Raw genomic sequence first — 23,261 nt, 5'->3', positions numbered from 1 at the left:
ATGGGCCTCATCTCGCCTGGAGGGCAAAACCTCCTGGATTTTCTCGAGTTGCGGCAGGTGCTCTCGACTTACAACGGGGACCTCAGGGACCCGCTCTGGTGGCCTCAGGAAAGGCCAGTCCCCATGCGAGTTCCTCGGGGGCCTCTCGGGATTCCTCTCCCGTCGATGCCGGGGCCTAAGACCTTGTGTGGAGTCGGGGCCGGAACCTGAGGATTCCTCTCCAGTGCTGACATGGATCTTGGGGTACTTCTGGAGTCTCCCCAGGGGAGTCAGTTCTCGTATCGAATGCGGGCATGCACTTGCGCTTTCCTCCAGAGCGGTAGCAGCAGTGTCACCCAGTCCGCCGCGTGGATCAAAGGATCTATGGTTTTCCCTCGAGTCTTTTCCACGAGGCTTTCCCACGAGGCTTTCCCACAGGGCTGTCCCACGTGCACACGTGGTGGGAGTCGATCCTCGGCTTGAACGTCAAGGCAGTGCAGGGAAAACAGGTTCCTCTGGAATGGACTGACACATCTGGGGGACTCTTGGAATGGTGGCACGACCCTGGAGTTCCTCTCGCCTTGCCTGTGGAGAGCGCCTCCTCTTGAGATGCGACGGGAACGCCGGGAATTCTTTCCCTACGAAACAGGGAAAGGATCCTTCATCTCGAGCTAGGAGGCGAAACGGGGCTCCCCTGGATGTGTGCGGGACCCCACGTGCTTCCTCTCGAGTGGAGACGGGTATGTCGGGGAACTTCTTGAGTTGCAGCAAGGGTGTGAAGGACCCTTTGGAAGTTCCAGTGGTTAGATGTGATTGGCCTCGAGAAGCCTCAGCGGAAATGGGACTCATCTCGCCTGGAGGGCAAAACCTCCTGGATTTTCTCGAGTTGCGGCAGGTGCTCTCGACTTACGACGGGGACCTCAGGGACCCGCTCTGGTGGCCTCAGGAAAGGCCAGTCCCCATGCGAGTTCCTCAGGGGCCTCTCGGGATTCCTCTCCCGTCGATGCCGGGGCCTTAGACCTTGTGTGGAGTCGGGGCCGGAACCTGAGGATTCCTCTCCAGTGCTGACATGGATTTTGGGGTACTTCTGGAGTCTCCCCAGGGGAGTCAGTCCTCGTCTCGAATGCGGGCATGCACTTGCGCTTTCCTCCAGAGCGGTAGCAGCAGTGTCACACAGTCTGCCACGTGGATCAAAGGATCTATGGTTTTCCCTCGAGTCTGTCCCACGAGGCTTTGCCACGAGGCTTTCCCACAGGGCTGTCCCACGTGCACACGTGGTGGGAGTCGATCCTCGGCTTGAACGTCAAGGCACTGCAGGGAAAACAGGTTCCTCTGGAATGGACTGACACATCTGGGGGACTCTTGGAATGGTGGCACGACCCTGGAGTTCCTCTCGCCTTTCCTGTGGAGAGCGCCTCCTCTTGAGATGCGACGGGAACGCCGGGAATTCTTTCCCTACGAAACAGGGAAAGGATCCCTCATCTCGAGCTAGGAGGCGGAAACGGGGCTCCCCTGGATGTGTGCGGGACACCACGTGCTTCCTCTCGAGTGCAGACGGGTATGTCCGGGAACTTCTTGAGTTGCAGCAAGGGTGTGAAGGACCCATTGGAAGTTCCAGTGGTTAGATGTGATTGGCCTCGAGAAGCCTCAGCGGAAATGGGCCTCATCTCGCCTGGAGGGCAAAACCTCCTGGATTTTCTCGAGTTGCGGCAGGTGCTCTCGACTTACGACTGGGACCTCAGGGACCCGCTCTGGTGGCCTCAGGAAAGGCCAGTCCCCATGCGAGTTCCTCGGGGGCCTCTCGGGATTCCTCTCCCGTCGATGCCGGGGCCTAAGACCTTGTGTGGAGTTGGGGCCGGAACCTGAGGATTCCTCTCCAGTGCTGACATGGATCTTGGGCTACTTCTGGAGTCTCCCCAGGGGAGTCAGTCCTCGTCTCGAATGCGGGCATGCACTTGCACTTTCCTCCAGAGCGGTAGCAGCAGTGTCAAGCAGTCCGCCGCGTGCATCAAAGGATCTATGGTTTTCCCTCGAGTCTTTCCCACGAGGCTTTCCCACGAGGCTTTCCCACAGGGCTGTCCCACGTGCACACGTGGTGGGAGTCGATCCTCGGCTTGAACGTCAAGGCAGTGCAGGGAAAACAGGTTCCTCTGGAATGGACTGACACATCTGGGGGACTCTTGGAATGGTGTCACGACCCTGGAGTTCCTCTCGCCTTTCCTGTGGAGAGCGCCTCCTCTTGAGATGCGACGGGAACGCCGGGAATTCTTTCCCTACGAAACAGGGAAAGGATCCCTCATCTCGAGCTAGGAGGCGAAACGGGGCTCCCCTGGATGTGTGCGGGACACCACGTGCTTCCTCTCGAGTGGAGACGGGTATGTCGGGGAGCTTCTTGAGTTGCAGCAAGGGTGTGAAGGACCCTTTGGAAGTTCCAGTGGTTAGATGTGATTGGCCTCGAGAAGCCTCAGCGGAAATGGGCCTCATCTCGCCTGGAGGGCAAAACTTCCTGGATTTTCTCGAGTTGCGGCAGGTGCTCTCGACTTACGACGAAGACCTCAGGGACCCGCTCTGGTAGCCTCAGGAAAGGCCAGTCCCCATGCGAGTTCCTCGGGGGCCTCTCGGGATTCCTCTCCCGTCGATGCCGGGGCCTAAGACCTTGTGTGGAGTCGGGGCCGGAACCTGAGGATTCCTCTCCAGTGCTGACATGGATCTTGGGGTACTTCTGGAGTCTCCCCAGGGGAGTCAGTCCTCGTCTCGAATGCGGGCATGCACTTGCGCTTTCCTCCAGAGCGGTAGCAGCAGTGTCACGCAGTCCGCCGCGTGGATCAAAGGATCTATGGTTTTCCCTCGAGTCTTTCCCACGAGGCTTTCCCACGAGGCTTTCCCACAGGGCTGTCCCACGTGCACACGTGGTGGGAGTCGATCCTCGGCTTGAACGTCAAGGCAGTGCAGGGAAAACAGGTTCCTCTGGAATGGACTGACACATCTGGGGGACTCTTGGAATGGTGGCACGACCCTGGAGTTCCTCTCGCCTTTCCTGTGGAGAGCGCCTCCTCTTGAGATGCGACGGGAACGCCGGGAATTCTTTCCCTACGAAACAGGGAAAGGATCCCTCATCTCGAGCTAGGAGGCGAAACGGGGCTCCACTGGATGTGTGCGGGACACCACGTGCTTCCTCTCGAGTGGAGACGGGTATGTCGGGGAACTTCTTGAGTTGCAGCAAGGGTGTGAAGGACCCTTTGGAAGTTCCAGTGGTTAGATGTGATTGGCCTCGAGAAGCCTCAGCGGAAATGGGCCTCATCTCGCCTGGAGGGCAAAACCTCCTGGATTTTCTCGAGTTGCGGCAGGTGCTCTCGACTTACGACGGGGACCTCAGGGACCCGCTCTGGTGGCCTCAGGAAAGGCCAGACCCCATGCGAGTTCCTCGGGGGCCTCTTGGGATTCCTCTCCCGTCGATGCCGGGGCCTAAGACCTTGTGTGGAGTCGGGGCCGGAACCTGAGGATTCCTCTCCAGTGCTGACATGGATCTTGGGGTACTTCTGGAGTCTCCCCAGGGCAGTCAGTCCTCGTCTCGAATGCGGGCATGCACTTGCGCTTTCCTCCAGAGCGGTAGCAGCAGTGTCACGCAGTCCGCCGCGTGGATCAAAGGATCTATGGTTTTCCCTCGAGTCTTTTCCACGAGGCTTTCCCACGAGGCTTTCCCACAGGGCTGTCCCACGTGCACACGTGGTGGGAGTCGATCCTCGGCTTGAACGTCAAGGCAGTGCAGGGAAAACAGGTTCCTCTGGAATGGACTGACACATCTGTGGGACTCTTGGAATGGTGGCACGACCCTGGAGTTCCTCTCGCCTTTCCTGTGGAGAGCGCCTCCTCTTGAGATGCGACGGGAACGCCGGGAATTCTTTCCCTACGAAACAGGGAAAGGATCCCTCATCTCGAGCTAGGAGGCGGAAATGGGGCTCCCCTGGATGTGTGCGGGACCCCACGTGCTTCCTCTCGAGTGGAGACGGGTATGTCGGGGAACTTCTTGAGTTGCAGCAAGGGTGTGAAGGACCCTTTGGAAGTTCCAGTGGTTAGATGTGATTGGCCTCGAGAAGCCTCAGCGGAAATGGGCCTCATCTCGCCTGGAGGGCAAAACCTCCTGGATTTTCTCGAGTTGCGGCAGGTGCTCTCGACTTACGACGGGGACCTCAGGGACCCGCTCTGGTGGCCTCAGGAAAGGCCAGTCCCCATGCGAGTTCCTCGGGGGCCTCTCGGGATTCCTCTCCCGTCGATGCCGGGGCCTAAGACCTTGTGTGGAGTTGGGGCCGGAACCTGAGGATTCCTCTCCAGTGCTGACATGGATCTTGGGCTACTTCTGGAGTCTCCCCAGGGGAGTCAGTCCTCGTCTCGAATGCGGGCATGCACTTGCACTTTCCTCCAGAGCGGTAGCAGCAGTGTCACGCAGTCCGCCGCGTGCATCAAAGGATCTATGGTTTTCCCTCGAGTCTTTCCCACGAGGCTTTCCCACGAGGCTTTCCCACAGGGCTGTCCCACGTGCACACGTGGTGGGAGTCGATCCTCGGCTTGAACGTCAAGGCAGTGCAGGGAAAACAGGTTCCTCTGGAATGGACTGACAAATCTGGGGGACTCTTGGAATGGTGTCACGACCCTGGAGTTCCTCTCGCCTTTCCTGTGGAGAGCGCCTCCTCTTGAGATGCGACGGGAACGCCGGGAATTCTTTCCCTACGAAACAGGGAAAGGATCCCTCATCTCGAGCTAGGAGGCGGAAACGGGGCTCCCCTGGATGTGTGCGGGACACCACGTGCTTCCTCTCGAGTGCAGACGGGTATGTCCGGGAACTTCTTGAGTTGCAACAAGGGTGTGAAGGACCCTTTGGAAGTTCCAGTGGTTAGATGTGATTGGCCTCGAGAAGCCTCAGCGGAAATTGGTCTCATCTCGCCTGGAGGGCAAAACCTCCTGGATTTTCTCGAGTTGCGGCAGGTGCTCTCGACTTACGACGGGGACCTCAGGGACCCGCTCTGGTGGCCTCAGGAAAGGCCAGTCCCCATGCGAGTTCCTCAGGGGCCTCTCGGGATTCCTCTCCCGTCGATGCCGGGGCCTAAGACCTTGTGTGGAGTCGGGGCCGGAACCTGAGGATTCCTCTCCAGTGCTGACATGGATCTTGGGGTACTTCTGGAGTCTCCCCAGGGGAGTCAGTCCTCGTCTCGAATGCGGGCATGCACTTGCGCTTTCCTCCAGAGCGGTAGCAGCAGTGTCACGCAGTCCGCCACGTGGATCAAAGGATCTATGGTTTTCCCTCGAGTCTGTCCCACGAGGCTTTGCCACGAGGCTTTCCCACAGGGCTGTCCCACGTGCACACGTGGTGGGAGTCGATCCTCGGCTTGAACGTCAAGGCAGTGCAGGGAAAACAGGTTCCTCTGGAATGGACTGACACATCTGGGGGACTCTTGGAATGGTGGCACGACCCTGGAGTTCCTCTCGCCTTTCCTGTGGAGAGCGCCTCCTCTTGAGATGCGACGGGAACGCCGGGAATTCTTTCCCTACGAAACAGGGAAAGGATCCCTCATCTCGAGCTAGGAGGCGGAAACGGGGCTCCCCTGGATGTGTGCGGGACACCACGTGCTTCCTCTCGAGTGCAGACGGGTATGTCCGGGAACTTCTTGAGTTGCAGCAAGGGTGTGAAGGACCCATTGGAAGTTCCAGTGGTTAGATGTGATTGGCCTCGAGAAGCCTCAGCGGAAATGGGCCTCATCTCGCCTGGAGGGCAAAACCTCCTGGATTTTCTCGAGTTGCGGCAGGTGCTCTCGACTTACGACGGGGACCTCGGGGACCCGCTCTGGTGGCCTCAGGAAAGGCCAGTCCCCATGCGAGTTCCTCGGGGGGCTCTCGGGATTCCTCTCCCGTCGATGCCGGGGCCTAAGACCTTGTGTGGAGTCGGGGCCGAAACCTGAGGATTCCTCTCCAGTGCTGACATGGATCTTGGTGTATTTCTGGAGTCTCCCCAGTGGAGTCAGTCCTCGTCTCGAATGCGGGCATGCACTTGCGCTTTCCTCCAGAGCGGTAGCAGCAGTGTCACGCAGTCCGCCGCGTGGATCAAAGGATCTATGGTTTTCCCTCGAGTCTTTTCCACGAGGCTTTCCCACGAGGCTTTCCCACAGGGCTGTCCCACGTGCACACGTGGTGGGAGTCGATCCTCGGCTTGAACGTCAAGGCAGTGCAGGGAAAACAGGTTCCTCTGGAATGGACTGACACATCTGGGGGACTCTTGGAATGGTGGCACGACCCTGGAGTTCCTCTCGCCTTTCCTGTGGAGAGCGCCTCTTCTTGAGATGCGACAGGAACGCCGGGAATTCTTTCCCTACGAAACAGGGAAAGGATCCCTCATCTCGAGCTAGGAGGCGGAAATGGGGCTCCGCTGGATGTGTGCGGGACCCCACGTGCTTCCTCTCGAGTGGAGACGGGTATGTCGGGGAACTTCTTGAGTTGCAGCAATGGTGTGAAGGACCCTTTGGAAGTTCCAGTGGTTAGATGTGATTGGCCTCGAGAAGCCTCAGCGGAAATGGGCCTCATCTCGCCTGGAGGGGAAAACCTCCTGGATTTTCTCGAGTTGCGGCAGGTGCTCTCGACTTACGACGGGGACCTCAGGGACCCGCTCTGGTGGCCTCAGGAAAGGCCAGACCCCATGCGAGTTCCTCGGGGGCCTCTTGGGATTCCTCTCCCGTCGATGCCGGGGCCTAAGACCTTGTGTGGAGTCGGGGCCGGAACCTGAGGATTCCTCTCCAGTGCTGACATGGATCTTGGGGTACTTCTGGAGTCTCCCCAGGGCAGTCAGTCCTCGTCTCGAATGCGGGCATGCACTTGCGCTTTCCTCCAGAGCGGTAGCAGCAGTGTCACGCAGTCCGCCGCGTGGATCAAAGGATCTATGGTTTTCCCTCGAGTCTTTTCCACGAGGCTTTCCCACGAGGCTTTCCCACAGGGCTGTCCCACGTGCACACGTGGTGGGAGTCGATCCTCGGCTTGAACGTCAAGGCAGTGCAGGGAAAACAGGTTCCTCTGGAATGGACTGACACATCTGTGGGACTCTTGGAATGGTGGCACGACCCTGGAGTTCCTCTCGCCTTTCCTGTGGAGAGCGCCTCCTCTTGAGATGCGACGGGAACGCCGGGAATTCTTTCCCTACGAAACAGGGAAAGGATCCCTCATCTCGAGCTAGGAGGCGGAAATGGGGCTCCCCTGGATGTGTGCGGGACCCCACGTGCTTCCTCTCGAGTGGAGACGGGTATGTCGGGGAACTTCTTGAGTTGCAGCAAGGGTGTGAAGGACCCTTTGGAAGTTCCAGTGGTTAGATGTGATTGGCCTCGAGAAGCCTCAGCGGAAATGGGCCTCATCTCGCCTGGAGGGCAAAACCTCCTGGATTTTCTCGAGTTGCGGCAGGTGCTCTCGACTTACGACGGGGACCTCAGGGACCCGCTCTGGTGGCCTCAGGAAAGGCCAGTCCCCATGCGAGTTCCTCGGGGGCCTCTCGGGATTCCTCTCCCGTCGATGCCGGGGCCTAAGACCTTGTGTGGAGTTGGGGCCGGAACCTGAGGATTCCTCTCCAGTGCTGACATGGATCTTGGGCTACTTCTGGAGTCTCCCCAGGGGAGTCAGTCCTCGTCTCGAATGCGGGCATGCACTTGCACTTTCCTCCAGAGCGGTAGCAGCAGTGTCACGCAGTCCGCCGCGTGCATCAAAGGATCTATGGTTTTCCCTCGAGTCTTTCCCACGAGGCTTTCCCACGAGGCTTTCCCACAGGGCTGTCCCACGTGCACACGTGGTGGGAGTCGATCCTCGGCTTGAACGTCAAGGCAGTGCAGGGAAAACAGGTTCCTCTGGAATGGACTGACAAATCTGGGGGACTCTTGGAATGGTGTCACGACCCTGGAGTTCCTCTCGCCTTTCCTGTGGAGAGCGCCTCCTCTTGAGATGCGACGGGAACGCCGGGAATTCTTTCCCTACGAAACAGGGAAAGGATCCCTCATCTCGAGCTAGGAGGCGGAAACGGGGCTCCCCTGGATGTGTGCGGGACACCACGTGCTTCCTCTCGAGTGCAGACGGGTATGTCCGGGAACTTCTTGAGTTGCAGCAAGGGTGTGAAGGACCCTTTGGAAGTTCCAGTGGTTAGATGTGATTGGCCTCGAGAAGCCTCAGCGGAAATGGGCCTCATCTCGCCTGGAGGGCAAAACCTCCTGGATTTTCTCGAGTTGCGGCAGGTGCTCTCGACTTACGACGGGGACCTCAGGGACCCGCTCTGGTGGCCTCAGGAAAGGCCAGTCCCCATGCGAGTTCCTCAGGGGCCTCTCGGGATTCCTCTCCCGTCGATGCCGGGGCCTAAGACCTTGTGTGGAGTCGGGGCCGGAACCTGAGGATTCCTCTCCAGTGCTGACATGGATCTTGGGGTACTTCTGGAGTCTCCCCAGGGGAGTCAGTCCTCGTCTCGAATGCGGGCATGCACTTGCGCTTTCCTCCAGAGCGGTAGCAGCAGTGTCACGCAGTCCGCCACGTGGATCAAAGGATCTATGGTTTTCCCTCGAGTCTGTCCCACGAGGCTTTGCCACGAGGCTTTCCCACAGGGCTGTCCCACGTGCACACGTGGTGGGAGTCGATCCTCGGCTTGAACGTCAAGGCAGTGCAGGGAAAACAGGTTCCTCTGGAATGGACTGACACATCTGGGGGACTCTTGGAATGGTGGCACGACCCTGGAGTTCCTCTCGCCTTTCCTGTGGAGAGCGCCTCCTCTTGAGATGCGACGGGAACGCCGGGAATTCTTTCCCTACGAAACAGGGAAAGGATCCCTCATCTCGAGCTAGGAGGCGGAAACGGGGCTCCCCTGGATGTGTGCGGGACACCACGTGCTTCCTCTCGAGTGCAGACGGGTATGTCCGGGAACTTCTTGAGTTGCAGCAAGGGTGTGAAGGACCCATTGGAAGTTCCAGTGGTTAGATGTGATTGGCCTCGAGAAGCCTCAGCGGAAATGGGCCTCATCTCGCCTGGAGGGCAAAACCTCCTGGATTTTCTCGAGTTGCGGCAGGTGCTCTCGACTTACGACGGGGACCTCAGGGACCCGCTCTGGTGGCCTCAGGAAAGGCCAGTCCCCATGCGAGTTCCTCGGGGGGCTCTCGGGATTCCTCTCCCGTCGATGCCGGGGCCTAAGACCTTGTGTGGAGTCGGGGCCGAAACCTGAGGATTCCTCTCCAGTGCTGACATGGATCTTGGGGTATTTCTGGAGTCTCCCCAGTGGAGTCAGTCCTCGTCTCGAATGCGGGCATGCACTTGCGCTTTCCTCCAGAGCGGTAGCAGCAGTGTCACGCAGTCCGCCGCGTGGATCAAAGGATCTATGGTTTTCCCTCGAGTCTTTTCCACGAGGCTTTCCCACGAGGCTTTCCCACAGGGCTGTCCCACGTGCACACGTGGTGGGAGTCGATCCTCGGCTTGAACGTCAAGGCAGTGCAGGGAAAACAGGTTCCTCTGGAATGGACTGACACATCTGGGGGACTCTTGGAATGGTGGCACGACCCTGGAGTTCCTCTCGCCTTTCCTGTGGAGAGCGCCTCCTCTTGAGATGCGACAGGAACGCCGGGAATTCTTTCCCTACGAAACAGGGAAAGGATCCCTCATCTCGAGCTAGGAGGCGGAAATGGGGCTCCGCTGGATGTGTGCGGGACCCCACGTGCTTCCTCTCGAGTGGAGCCGGGTATGTCGGGGAACTTCTTGAGTTGCAGCAATGGTGTGAAGGACCCTTTGGAAGTTCCAGTGGTTAGATGTGATTGGCCTCGAGAAGCCTCAGCGGAAATGGGCCTCATCTGGCCTGGAGGGCAAAACCTCCTGGATTTTCTCGAGTTGCGGCAGGTGCTCTCGACTTACGACGGGGACCTCAGGGACCCGCTCTGGTGGCCTCAGGAAAGGCCAGTCCCCATGCGAGTTCCTCGGGGGCCTCTTGGGATTCCTCTCCCGTCGATGCCGGGGCCTAAGACCTTGTGTGGAGTCGGGGCCGGAACCTGAGGATTCCTCTCCAGTGCTGACATGGATCTTGGGGTACTTCTGGAGTCTCCCCAGGGCAGTCAGTCCTCGTCTCGAATGCGGGCATGCACTTGCGCTTTCCTCCAGAGCGGTAGCAGCAGTGTCACGCAGTCCGCCGCGTGGATCAAAGGATCTATGGTTTTCCCTCGAGTCTTTTCCACGAGGCTTTCCCACGAGGCTTTCCCACAGGGCTGTCCCACGTGCACACGTGGTGGGAGTCGATCCTCGGCTTGAACGTCAAGGCAGTGCAGGGAAAACAGGTTCCTCTGGAATGGACTGACACATCTGTGGGACTCTTGGAATGGTGGCACGACCCTGGAGTTCCTCTCGCCTTTCCTGTGGAGAGCGCCTCCTCTTGAGATGCGACGGGAACGCCGGGAATTCTTTCCCTACGAAACAGGGAAAGGATCCCTCATCTCGAGCTAGGAGGCGGAAATGGGGCTCCCCTGGATGTGTGCGGGACCCCACGTGCTTCCTCTCGAGTGGAGACGGGTATGTCGGGGAACTTCTTGAGTTGCAGCAAGGGTGTGAAGGACCCTTTGGAAGTTCCAGTGGTTAGATGTGATTGGCCTCGAGAAGCCTCAGCGGAAATGGGCCTCATCTCGCCTGGAGGGCAAAACCTCCTGGATTTTCTCGAGTTGCGGCAGGTGCTCTCGACTTACGACGGGGACCTCAGGGACCCGCTCTGGTGGCCTCAGGAAAGGCCAGTCCCCATGCGAGTTCCTCGGGGGCCTCTCGGGATTCCTCTCCCGTCGATGCCGGGGCCTAAGACCTTGTGTGGAGTTGGGGCCGGAACCTGAGGATTCCTCTCCAGTGCTGACATGGATCTTGGGCTACTTCTGGAGTCTCCCCAGGGGAGTCAGTCCTCGTCTCGAATGCGGGCATGCACTTGCACTTTCCTCCAGAGCGGTAGCAGCAGTGTCAAGCAGTCCGCCGCGTGCATCAAAGGATCTATGGTTTTCCCTCGAGTCTTTCCCACGAGGCTTTCCCACGAGGCTTTCCCACAGGGCTGTCCCACGTGCACACGTGGTGGGAGTCGATCCTCGGCTTGAACGTCAAGGCAGTGCAGGGAAAACAGGTTCCTCTGGAATGGACTGACACATCTGGGGGACTCTTGGAATGGTGTCACGACCCTGGAGTTCCTCTCGCCTTTCCTGTGGAGAGCGCCTCCTCTTGAGATGCGACGGGAACGCCGGGAATTCTTTCCCTACGAAACAGGGAAAGGATCCCTCATCTCGAGCTAGGAGGCGAAACGGGGCTCCCCTGGATGTGTGCGGGACACCACGTGCTTCCTCTCGAGTGGAGACGGGTATGTCGGGGAGCTTCTTGAGTTGCAGCAAGGGTGTGAAGGACCCTTTGGAAGTTCCAGTGGTTAGATGTGATTGGCCTCGAGAAGCCTCAGCGGAAATGGGCCTCATCTCGCCTGGAGGGCAAAACTTCCTGGATTTTCTCGAGTTGCGGCAGGTGCTCTCGACTTACGACGAGGACCTCAGGGACCCGCTCTGGTAGCCTCAGGAAAGGCCAGTCCCCATGCGAGTTCCTCGGGGGCCTCTCGGGATTCCTCTCCCGTCGATGCCGGGGCCTAAGACCTTGTGTGGAGTCGGGGCCGGAACCTGAGGATTCCTCTCCAGTGCTGACATGGATCTTGGGGTACTTCTGGAGTCTCCCCAGGGGAGTCAGTCCTCGTCTCGAATGCGGGCATGCACTTGCGCTTTCCTCCAGAGCGGTAGCAGCAGTGTCACGCAGTCCGCCGCGTGCATCAAAGGATCTATGGTTTTCCCTCGAGTCTTTCCCACGAGGCTTTCCCACGAGGCTTTCCCACAGGGCTGTCCCACGTGCACACGTGGTGGGAGTCGATCCTCGGCTTGAACGTCAAGGCAGTGCAGGGAAAACAGGTTCCTCTGGAATGGACTGACACATCTGGGGGACTCTTGGAATGGTGGCACGACCCTGGAGTTCCTCTCGCCTTTCCTGTGGAGAGCGCCTCCTCTTGAGAAGCGACGGGAACGCCGGGAATTCTTTCCCTACGAAACAGGGAAAGGATCACTCATCTCGAGCTAGGAGGCGAAACGGGGCTCCCCTGGATGTGTGCGGGACACCACGTGCTTCCTATCGAGTGGAGACGGGTATGTCGGGGAACTTCTTGAGTTGCAGCAAGGGTGTGAAGGACCCTTTGGAAGTTCCAGTGGTTAGATATGATTGGCCTCGAGAAGCCTCAGCGCAAATGGGCCTCATCTCGCCTGGAGGGGAAAACCTCCTGGATTTTCTCGAGTTGCGGCAGGTGCTCTCGACTTACGACGGGGACCTCAGGGACCCGCTCTGGTGGCCTCAGGAAAGGCCAGTCCCCATGCGATTTCCTCGGGGGCCTCTCGGGATTCCTCTCCCGTCGATGCCGGGGCCTAAGACCTTGTGTGGAGTCGGGGCTGGAACCTGAGGATTCCTCTCCAGTGCTGACATGGATCTTGGGGTACTTCTGGAGTCTCCCCAGGGGAGTCAGTCCTCGTCTCGAATGCGGGCATGCACTTGCGCTTTCCTCCAGAGCGGTAGCAACAGTGTCACGCAGTCCGCCGCGTGGATCAAAGGATCTATGGTTTTCCCTCGAGTCTTTTCCACGAGGCTTTCCCACGAGGCTTTCCCACAGGGCTGTCCCACGTGCACACGTGGTGGGAGTCGATCCTCGGCTTGAACGTCAAGGCAGTGCAGGGAAAACAGGTTCCTCTGGAATGGACTGACACATCTGGGGGACTCTTGGAATGGTGGCACGACCCTGGAGTTCCTCTCGCCTTTCCTGTGGAGAGCGCCTCCTCTTGAGATGCGACGGGAACGCCGGGAATTCTTTCCCTACGAAACAGGGAAAGGATCCCTCATCTCGAGCTAGGAGGCGAAACGGGGCTCCCCTGGATGTGTGCGGGACACCACGTGCTTCCTCTCGAGTGGAGACGGGTATGTCGGGGAGCTTCTTGAGTTGCAGCAAGGGTGTGAAGGACCCTTTGGAAGTTCCAGTGGTTAGATGTGATTGGCCTCGAGAAGCCTCAGCGGAAATGGGCCTCATCTCGCCTGGAGGGCAAAACTTCCTGGATTTTCTCGAGTTGCGGCAGGTGCTCTCGACTTACGACGAGGACCTCAGGGACCCGCTCTGGTGGCCTCAGGAAAGGCCAGTCCCCATGCGAGTTCCTCGGGGGCCTCTCGGGATTCCTCTCCCGTCGATGCCGGGGCCTAAGACCTTGTGTGGAGTCGGGGCCGGAACCTGAGGATTCCTCTCCAGTGCTGACATGGATCTTGGGGTACTTCTGGAGTCTCCCCAGGGGAGTCAGTCCTCGTCTCGAATGCGGGCATGCACTTGCGCTTTCCTCCAGAGCGGTAGCAGCAGTGTCACGCAGTCCGCCGCGTGGATCAAAGGATCTATGGTTTTCCCTCGAGTCTTTCCCACGAGGCTTTCCCACGAGGCTTTCCCACAGGGCTGTCCCACGTGCACACGTGGTGGGAGTCGATCCTCGGCTTGAACGTCAAGGCAGTGCAGGGAAAACAGGTTCCTCTGGAATGGACTGACACATCTGGGGGACTCTTGGAATGGTGGCACGACCCTGGAGTTCCTCTCGCCTTTCCTGTGGAGAGCGCCTCCTCTTGAGATGCGACGGGAACGCAGGGAATTCTTTCCCTACGAAACAGGGAAAGGATCCCTCATCTCGAGCTAGGAGGCGAAACGGGGCTCCACTGGATGTGTGCGGGACACCACGTGCTTCCTCTCGAGTGGAGACGGGTATGTCGGGGAACTTCTTGAGTTGCAGCAAGGGTGTGAAGGACCCTTTGGAAGTTCCAGTGGTTAGATGTGATTGGCCTTGAGAAGCCTCAGCGGAAATGGGCCTCATCTCGCCTGGAGGGGAAAACCTCCTGGATTTTCTCGAGTTGCGGCAGGTGCTCTCGACTTACGACGGGGACCTCAGGGACCCGCTCTGGTGGCCTCAGGAAAGGTCAGTCCCCATGCGAGTTCCTCGGGGGCCTCTCGGGATTCCTCTCCCGTCGATGCCGGGGCCTAAGACCTTGTGTGGAGTCGGGGCCGGAACCTGAGGATTCCTCTCCAGTGCTGACATGGATCTTGGGGTACTTCTGGAGTCTCCCCAGGGGAGTCAGTCCTCGTCTCAAATGCGGGGATGCACTTGCGCTTTCCTCCAGAGCGGTAGCAGCAGTGTCACGCAGTCCGCCGCGTGGATCAAAGGATCTATGGTTTTCCCTCGAGTCTTTCCCACGAGGCTTTCCCACGAGGCTTTCCCACAGGGCTGTCCCACGTGCACACGTGGTGTGAGTCGATCCTCGGCTTGAACGTCAAGGAAGTGCAGGGAAAACAGGTTCCTCTGGAATGGACTGACACATCTGGGGGACTCTTGGAATGGTGGCACGACCCTGGAGTTCCTCTCGCCTTTCCTGTGGAGAGCGCCTCCTCTTGAGATGCGACGGGAACGCCGGGAATTCTTTCCCTACGAAACAGGGAAAGGATCCCTCATCTCGAGCTAGGAGGCGAAACGGGGCTCCCCTGGATGTGTGCGGGACACCACGTGCTTCCTCTCGTGTGGAGACGGGTATGTCGGGGAACTTCTTGAGTTGCAGCAAGGGTGTGAAGGACCCTTTGGAAGTTCCAGTGGTTAGATGTGATTGGCCTCGAGAAGCCTCAGCGGAAATGGGCCTCATCTCGCCTGGAGGGCAAAACCTCCTGGATTTTCTCGAGTTGCGGCAGGTGCTCTCGACTTACGACGGGGACCTCAGGGACCCGCTCTGGTGGCCTCAGGAAAGGCCAGTCCCCATGCGAGTTCCTCGGGGGCCTCTCGGGATTCCTCTCCCGTCGATGCCGGGGCCTAAGACCTTGTGTGGAGTCGGGGCCGGAACCTGAGGATTCCTCTCCAGTGCTGACATGGATCTTGGGGTACTTCTGGAGTCTCCCCAGGGGAGTCAGTCCTCGTCTCGAATGCGGGCATGCACTTGCGCTTTCCTCCAGAGCGGTAGCAGCAGTGTCACGCAGTCCGCCGCGTTGATCAAAGGATCTATGGTTTTCCCTCGAGTCTTTTCCACGAGGCTTTCCCACGAGGCTTTCCCACAGGGCTGTCCCACGTGCACACGTGGTGGGAGTCGATCCTCGGCTTGAACGTCAAGGCAGTGCAGGGAAAACAGGTTCCTCTGGAATGGACTGACACATCTGGGGGACTCTTGGAATGGTGGCACGACCCTGGAGTTCCTCTCGCCTTTCCTGTGGAGAGCGCCTACTCTTGAGATGCGACGGGAACGCCGGGAATTCTTTCCCTACGAAACAGGGAAAGGATCCTTCATCTCGAGCTAGGAGGCGAAACGGGGCTCCCCTGGATGTGTGCGGGACCCCACGTGCTTCCTCTCGAGTGGAGACGGGTATGTCGGGGAACTTCTTGAGTTGCAGCAAGGGTGTGAAGGACCCTTTGGAAGTTCCAGTGGTTAGATGTGATTGGCCTCGAGAAGCCTCAGCGGAAATGGGCCTCATCTCGCCTGGAGGGCAAAACCTCCTGGATTTTCTCGAGTTGCGGCAGGTGCTCTCGACTTACGACGGGGACCTCAGGGACCCGCTCTGGTGGCCTCAGGAAAGGCCAGTCCCCATGCGAGTTCCTCAGGGGCCTCTCGGGATTCCTCTCCCGTCGATGCCGGGGCCTAAGACCTTGTGTGGAGTCGGGGCCGGAACCTGAGGATTCCTCTCCAGTGCTGACATGGATCTTGGGGTACTTCTGGAGTCTCCCCAGGGGAGTCAGTCCTCGTCTAGAATGCGGGCATGCACTTGCGCTTTCCTCCAGAGCGGTAACAGCAGTGTCACGCAGTCTGCCACGTGGATCAAAGGATCTATGGTTTTCCCTCGAGTCTGTCCCACGAGGCTTTGCCACGAGGCTTTCCCACAGGGCTGTCCCACGTGCACACGTGGTGGGAGTCGATCCTCGGCTTGAACGTCAAGGCAGTGCAGGGAAAACAGGTTCCTCTGGAATGGACTGACACATCTGGGGGACTCTTGGAATGGTGGCACGACCCTGGAGTTCCTCTCGCCTTTCCTGTGGAGAGCGCCTCCTCTTGAGATGCGACGGGAACGCCGGGAATTCTTTCCCTACGAAACAGGGAAAGGATCCCTCATCTCGAGCTAGGAGGCGGAAACGGGGCTCCCCTGGATGTGTGCGGGACACCACGTGCTTCCTCTCGAGTGCAGACGGGTATGTCCGGGAACTTCTTGAGTTGCAGCAAGGGTGTGAAGGACCCATTGGAAGTTCCAGTGGTTCGATGTGATTGGCCTCGAGAAGCCTCAGCGGAAATGGGCCTCATCTCGCCTGGAGGGCAAAACCTCCTGGATTTTCTCGAGTTGCGGCAGGTGCTCTCGACTTACGACGGGGACCTCAGGGACCCGCTCTGGTGGCCTCAGGAAAGGCCAGTCCCCATGCGAGTTCCTCGGGGGGCTCTCGGGATTCCTCTCCCGTCGATGCCGGGGCCTAAGACCTTGTGTGGAGTCGGGGCCGAAACCTGAGGATTCCTCTCCAGTGCTGACATGGATCTTGGGGTATTTCTGGAGTCTCCCCAGTGGAGTCAGTCCTCGTCTCGAATGCGGGCATGCACTTGCGCTTTCCTCCAGAGCGGTAGCAGCAGTGTCACGCAGTCCGCCGCCTGGATCAAAGGATCTATGGTTTTCCCTCGAGTCTTTTCCACGAGGCTTTCCCACGAGGCTTTCCCACAGGGCTGTCCCACGTGCACACGTGGTGGGAGTCGATCCTCGGCTTGAACGTCAAGGCAGTGCAGGGAAAACAGGTTCCTCTGGAATGGACTGACACATCTGGGGGACTCTTGGAATGGTGGCACGACCCTGGAGTTCCTCTCGCCTTTCCTGTGGAGAGCGCCTCCTCTTGAGATGCGACAGGAACGCCGGGAATTCTTTCCCTACGAAACAGGGAAAGGATCCCTCATCTCGAGCTAGGAGGCGGAAATGGGGCTCCGCTGGATGTGTGCGGGACCCCACGTGCTTCCTCTCGAGTGGAGACGGGTATGTCGGGGAACTTCTTGAGTTGCAGCAATGGTGTGAAGGACCCTTTGGAAGTTCCATTGGTTAGATGTGATTGGCCTCGAGAAGCCTCAGCGGAAATGGGCCTCGTCTCGCCTGGAGGGCAAAACCTCCTGGATTTTCTCGAGTTGCGGCAGGTGCTCTCGACTTACGACGGGGACCTCAGGGACCCGCTCTGGTGGCCTCAGGAAAGGCCAGTCCCCATGCGAGTTCCTCGGGGGCCTCTTGGGATTCCTCTCCCGTCGATGCCGGGGCCTAAGACCTTGTGTGGAGTCGGGGCCGGAACCTGAGGATTCCTCTCCAGTGCTGACATGGATCTTGGGGTACTTCTGGAGTCTCCCCAGGGCAGTCAGTCCTCGTCTCGAATGCGGGCATGCACTTGCGCTTTCCTCCAGAGCGGTAGCAGCAGTGTCACGCAGTCCGCCGCGTGGATCAAAGGATCTATGGTTTTCCCTCGAGTCTTTCCCACGAGGCTTTCCCACGAGGCTTTCCCACAGGGCTGTCCCACGTGCACACGTGGTGGGAGTCGATCCTCGGCTTGAACGTCAAGGCAGTGCAGGGAAAACAGGTTCCTCTGGAATGGACTGACACATCTGGGGGACTCTTGGAATGGTGTCACGACCCTGGAGTTCCTCTCGCCTTTCCTGTGGAGAGCGCCTCCTCTTGAGATGCGACGGGAACGCCGGGAATTCTTTCCCTACGAAACAGGGAAAGGATCCCTCATCTCGAGCTAGGAGGCGAAACGGGGCTCCCCTGGATGTGTGCGGGACACCACGTGCTTCCTCTCGAGTGGAGACGGGTATGTCGGGGAGCTTCTTGAGTTGCAGCAAGGGTGTGAAGGACCCTTTGGAAGTTCCAGTGGTTAGATGTGATTGGCCTCGAGAAGCCTCAGCGGAAATGGGCCTCATCTCGCCTGGAGGGCAAAACTTCCTGGATTTTCTCGAGTTGCGGCAGGTGCTCTCGACTTACGACGAGGACCTCAGGGACCCGCTCTGGTGGCCTCAGGAAAGGCCAGTCCCCATGCGAGTTCCTCGGGGGCCTCTCTGGATTCCTCTCCCGTCGATGCCGGGGCCTAAGACCTTGTGTGGAGTCGGGGCCGGAACCTGAGGATTCCTCTCCAGTGCTGACATGGATCTTGGGGTACTTCTGGAGTCTCCCCAGGGGAGTCAGTCCTCGTCTCGAATGCGGGCATGCACTTGCGCTTTCCTCCAGAGCGGTAGCAGCAGTGTCACGCAGTCCGCCGCGTGGATCAAAGGATCTATGGTTTTCCCTCGAGTCTTTCCCACGAGGCTTTCCCACGAGGCTTTCCCACAGGGCTGTCCCACGTGCACACGTGGTGGGAGTCGATCCTCGGCTTGAACGTCAAGGCAGTGCAGGGAAAACAGGTTCCTCTGGAATGGACTGACACATCTGGGGGACTCTTGGAATGGTGGCACGACCCTGGAGTTCCTCTCGCCTTTCCTGTGGAGAGCGCCTCCTCTTGAGATGCGACGGGAACGCCGGGAATTCTTTCCCTACGAAACAGGGAAAGGATCCCTCATCTCGAGCTAGGAGGCGGAAACGGGGCTCCCCAGGATGTGTGTGGGACCCACGTGCTTCCTCTCGAGTGGAGACGGGTATGTCGGGGAACTTCTTGAGTTGCAGCAAGGGTGTGAAGGACCCTTTGGAAGTTCCAGTGGTTAGACGTGATAAGCCTAGAGAAGCCTCAGCGGAAATGGGCCTCATCTCGCCTGGAGGGCAAAACCTCCTGGATTTTCTCGAGTTGCGGCAGGTGCTCTCGACTTACAACGGGGACCTCAGGGACCCGCTCTGGTGGCCTCAGGAAAGGCCAGTCCTCATGCGAGTTCCTCGGGGGCCTCTCGGGATTCCTCTCCCGTCGATGCCGGGGCCTAAGACCTTGTGTGGAGTCGGGGCCGGAACCTGAGGATTCCTCTCCAGTGCTGACATGGATCTTGGGGTACTTCTGGAGTCTCCCCAGGGGAGTCAGTCCTCGTCTCGAATGCGGGCATGCACTTGCGCTTTCCTCCAGAGCGGTAGCAGCAGTGTCACGCAGTCCGCCGCGTGGATCAAAGGATCTATGGTTTTCCCTCGAGTCTTTCCCACGAGGCTTTCCCACGAGGCTTTCCCACAGGGCTGTCCCACGTGCACACGTGGTGGGAGTCGATCCTCGGCTTGAACGTCAAGGCAGTGCAGGGAAAACAGGTTCCTCTGGAATGGACTGACACATCTGGGGGACTCTTGGAATGGTGGCACGACCCTGGAGTTCCTCTCGCCTTTCCTGTGGAGAGCGCCTCCTCTTGAGAAGCGACGGGAACGCCGGGAATTCTTTCCCTACGAAACAGGGAAAGGATCCCTCATCTCGAAATAGGAGGCGAAACGGGGCTCCCCTGGATGTGTGCGGGACACCACGTGCTTCCTATCGAGTGGAGACGGGTATGTCGGGGAACTTCTTGAGTTGCAGCAAGGGTGTGAAGGACCCTTTGGAAGTTCCAGTGGTTAGATATGATTGGCCTCGAGAAGCCTCAGCGGAAATGGGCCTCATCTCGCCTGGAGGGGAAAACCTCCTGGATTTTCTCGAGTTGCGGCAGGTGCTCTCGACTTACGACGGGGACCTCAGGGACCCGCTCTGGTGGCCTCAGGAAAGGCCAGTCCCCATGCGATTTCCTCGGGGGCCTCTCGGGATTCCTCTCCCGTCGATGCCGGGGCCTAAGACCTTGTGTGGAGTCGGGGCTGGAACCTGAGGATTCCTCTCCAGTGCTGACATGGATCTTGGGGTACTTCTGGAGTCTCCCCAGGGGAGTCAGTCCTCGTCTCGAATGCGGGCATGCACTTGCGCTTTCCTCCAGAGCGGTAGCAGCAGTGTCACGCAGTCCGCCGCGTGGATCAAAGGATCTATGGTTTTCCCTCGAGTCTTTTCCACGAGGCTTTCCCACGAGGCTTTCCCACAGGGCTGTCCCACGTGCACACGTGGTGGGAGTCGATCCTTGGCTTGAACGTCAAGGCAGTGCAGGGAAAACAGGTTCCTCTGGAATGGACTGACACATCTGGGGGACTCTTGGAATGGTGGCACGACCCTGGAGTTCCTCTCGCCTTTCCTGTGGAGAGCGCCTCCTCTTGAGATGCGACGGGAACGCCGGGAATTCTTTCCCTACGAAACAGGGAAAGGATCCCTCATCTCGAGCTAGGAGGCGAAACGGGGCTCCCCTGGATGTGTGCGGGACACCACGTGCTTCCTCTCGAGTGGAGACGGGTATGTCGGGGAGCTTCTTGAGTTGCAGCAAGGGTGTGAAGGACCCTTTGGAAGTTCCAGTGGTTAGATGTGATTGGCCTCGAGAAGCCTCAGCGGAAATGGGCCTCATCTCGCCTGGAGGGCAAAACTTCCTGGATTTTCTCGAGTTGCGGCAGGTGCTCTCGACTTACGACGAGGACCTCAGGGACCCGCTCTGGTGGCCTCAGGAAAGGCCAGTCCCCATGCGAGTTCCTCGGGGGCCTCTCAGGATTCCTCTCCCGTCGATGCCGGGGCCTAAGACCTTGTGTGGAGTCGGGGCCGGAACCTGAGGATTCCTCTCCAGTGCTGACATGGATCTTGGGGTACTTCTGGAGTCTCCCCAGGGGAGTCAGTCCTCGTCTCGAATGCGGGCATGCACTTGCGCTTTCCTCCAGAGCGGTAGCAGCAGTGTCACGCAGTCCGCCGCGTGGATCAAAGGATCTATGGTTTTCCCTCGAGTCTTTCCCACGAGGCTTTCCCACGAGGCTTTCCCACAGGGCTGTCCCACGTGCACACGTGGTGGGAGTCGATCCTCGGCTTGAACGTCAAGGCAGTGCAGGGAAAACAGGTTCCTCTGGAATGGACTGACACATCTGGGGGACTCTTGGAATGGTGGCACGACCCTGGAGTTCCTCTCGCCTTTCCTGTGGAGAGCGCCTCCTCTTGAGATGCGACGGGAACGCCGGGAATTCTTTCCCTACGAAACAGGGAAAGGATCCCTCATCTCGAGCTAGGAGGCGAAACGGGGCTCCACTGGATGTGTGCGGGACACCACGTGCTTCCTCTCGAGTGGAGACGGGTATGTCGGGGAACTTCTTGAGTTGCAGCAAGGGTGTGAAGGACCCTTTGGAAGTTCCAGTGGTTAGATGTGATTGGCCTTGAGAAGCCTCAGCGGAAATGGGCCTCATCTCGCCTGGAGGGGAAAACCTCCTGGATTTTCTCGAGTTGCGGCAGGTGCTCTCGACTTACGACGGGGACCTCAGGGACCCGCTCTGGTGGCCTCAGGAAAGGTCAGTCCCCATGCGAGTTCCTCGGGGGCCTCTCGGGATTCCTCTCCCGTCGATGCCGGGGCCTAAGACCTTGTGTGGAGTCGGGGCCGGAACCTGAGGATTCCTCTCCAGTGCTGACATGGATCTTGGGGTACTTCTGGAGTCTCCCCAGGGGAGTCAGTCCTCGTCTCGAATGCGGGGATGCACTTGCGCTTTCCTCCAGAGCGGTAGCAGCAGTGTCACGCAGTCCGCCGCGTGGATCAAAGGATCTATGGTTTTCCCTCGAGTCTTTCCCACGAGGCTTTCCCACGAGGCTTTCCCACAGGGCTGTCCCACGTGCACACGTGGTGGGAGTCGATCCTCGGCTTGAACGTCAAGGAAGTGCAGGGAAAACAGGTTCCTCTGGAATGGACTGACACATCTGGGGGACTCTTGGAATGGTGGCACGACCCTGGAGTTCCTCTCGCCTTTCCTGTGGAGAGCGCCTCCTCTTGAGATGCGACGGAAACGCCGGGAATTCTTTCCCTACGAAACAGGGAAAGGATCCCTCATCTCGAGCTAGGAGGCGGAAACGGGGCTCCCCAGGATGTGTGTGGGACCCACGTGCTTCCTCTCGGGTGGAGACGGGTATGTCGGGGAACTTCTTGAGTTGCAGCAAGGGTGTGAAGGACCCTTTGGAAGTTCCAGTGGTTAGACGTGATTAGCCTAGAGAAGCCTCAGCGGAAATGGGCCTCATCTCGCCTGGAGGGCAAAACCTCCTGGATTTTCTCGAGTTGCGGCAGGTGCTCTCGACTTACAACGGGGACCTCAGGGACCCGCTCTGGTGGCCTCAGGAAAGGCCAGTCCTCATGCGAGTTCCTCGGGGGCCTCTCGGGATTCCTCTCCCGTCGATGCCGGGGCCTAAGACCTTGTGTGGAGTCGGGGCCGGAACCTGAGGATTCCTCTCCAGTGCTGACATGGATCTTGGGGTACTTCTGGAGTCTCCCCAGGGGAGTCAGTCCTCGTCTCGAATGCGGGCATGCACTTGCGCTTTCCTCCAGAGCGGTAGCAGCAGTGTCACGCAGTCCGCCGCGTGGATCAAAGGATCTATGGTTTTCCCTCGAGTCTTTCCCACGAGGCTTTCCCACGAGGCTTTCCCACAGGGCTGTCCCACGTGCACATGTGGTGGGAGTCGATCCTCGGCTTGAACGTCAAGGCAGTGCAGGGAAAACAGGTTCCTCTGGAATGGACTGACACATCTGGGGGACTCTTGGAATGGTGGCACGACCCTGGAGTTCCTCTCGCCTTTCCTGTGGAGAGCGCCTCCTCTTGAGAAGCGACGGGAACGCCGGGAATTCTTTCCCTACGAAACAGGGAAAGGATCCCTCATCTCGAGCTAGGAGGCGAAACGGGGCTCCCCTGGATGTGTGCGGGACACCACGTGCTTCCTCTCGAGTGGAGACGGGTATGTCGGGGAACTTCTTGAGTTGCAGCAATGGTGTGAAGGACCCTTTGAAGTTCCAGTGGTTAGATGTGATTGGCCTCGAGAAGCCTCAGCGGAAATGGGCCTCATCTCGCCTGGAGGGCAAAACCTCCTGGATTTTCTCGAGTTGTGGCAGGTGCTCTCGACTTACGACGGGGACCTCAGGGACCCGCTCTGGTGGCCTCAGGAAAGGCCAGTCCCCATGCGAGTTCCTCGGGGGCCTCTCGGGATTCCTCTCCCGTCGATGCCAGGGCCTAAGACCTTGTGTGGAGTCGGGGCCGGAACCTGAGGATTCCTCTCCAGTGCTGACATGGATCTTGGGGTACTTCTGGAGTCTCCCCAGGGGAGTCAGTCCTCGTCTCGAATGCGGGCATGCACTTGCGCTTTCCTCCAGAGTGGTAGCAGCAGTGTCACGCAGTCTGCCGCGTGGATCAAAGGATCTATGGTTTTCCC

Source organism: Ovis canadensis, chromosome 8, assembly GCF_042477335.2.
Source record: "Ovis canadensis isolate MfBH-ARS-UI-01 breed Bighorn chromosome 8, ARS-UI_OviCan_v2, whole genome shotgun sequence".
NCBI lineage: Eukaryota > Metazoa > Chordata > Mammalia > Artiodactyla > Bovidae > Ovis > Ovis canadensis.
The sequence above is the reverse complement of the archived record's forward strand: the minus strand, read 5'-3'. Positions refer to the sequence as shown.